Below are 436 nucleotides of genomic sequence, written 5' to 3' on the forward strand. Positions count from 1 at the left end.
CATTGCACTTTTTCAATAAATGTACTGCTCTGTGAGTTGTGGGACTAAGACTACAAATTTGAACAATGTAGGAGTAACATTTGTCCACATATTTCATATTAAAATATTATATCTCAACTTAGAACTCTGGTCTTCATGAATTAAACTATGTGAGCATGTCATGCTCTATCCCCACACCTCTGCGTCCCAACTGCACATCCTAAAACAGTGGGACTGAGGAGCTGTTAAGTGCTTTACCTTTGCAGCGGTAGGATTTGTCATCACCTCTAAGATCCTGAGCAACATTTTGAAGGTTTAATTCAGCATAGGTTATTTCCCGTTCAGTTTCTGAAATGGAGCTCTTAGTGCCCTTAGGTTTCCTTTGCTGCCTCTTTGAGTTTTTGGCCAGGTTCATTTCAGAGTAGATTACTCTTTGGTTATCCATCTCTGCAGCTGT

This window comes from Propithecus coquereli, unplaced genomic scaffold, assembly GCF_000956105.1.
Source record: "Propithecus coquereli isolate 6110/MARCELLA unplaced genomic scaffold, Pcoq_1.0 Scaffold910, whole genome shotgun sequence".
Taxonomy (NCBI): Eukaryota; Metazoa; Chordata; class Mammalia; order Primates; family Indriidae; genus Propithecus; species Propithecus coquereli.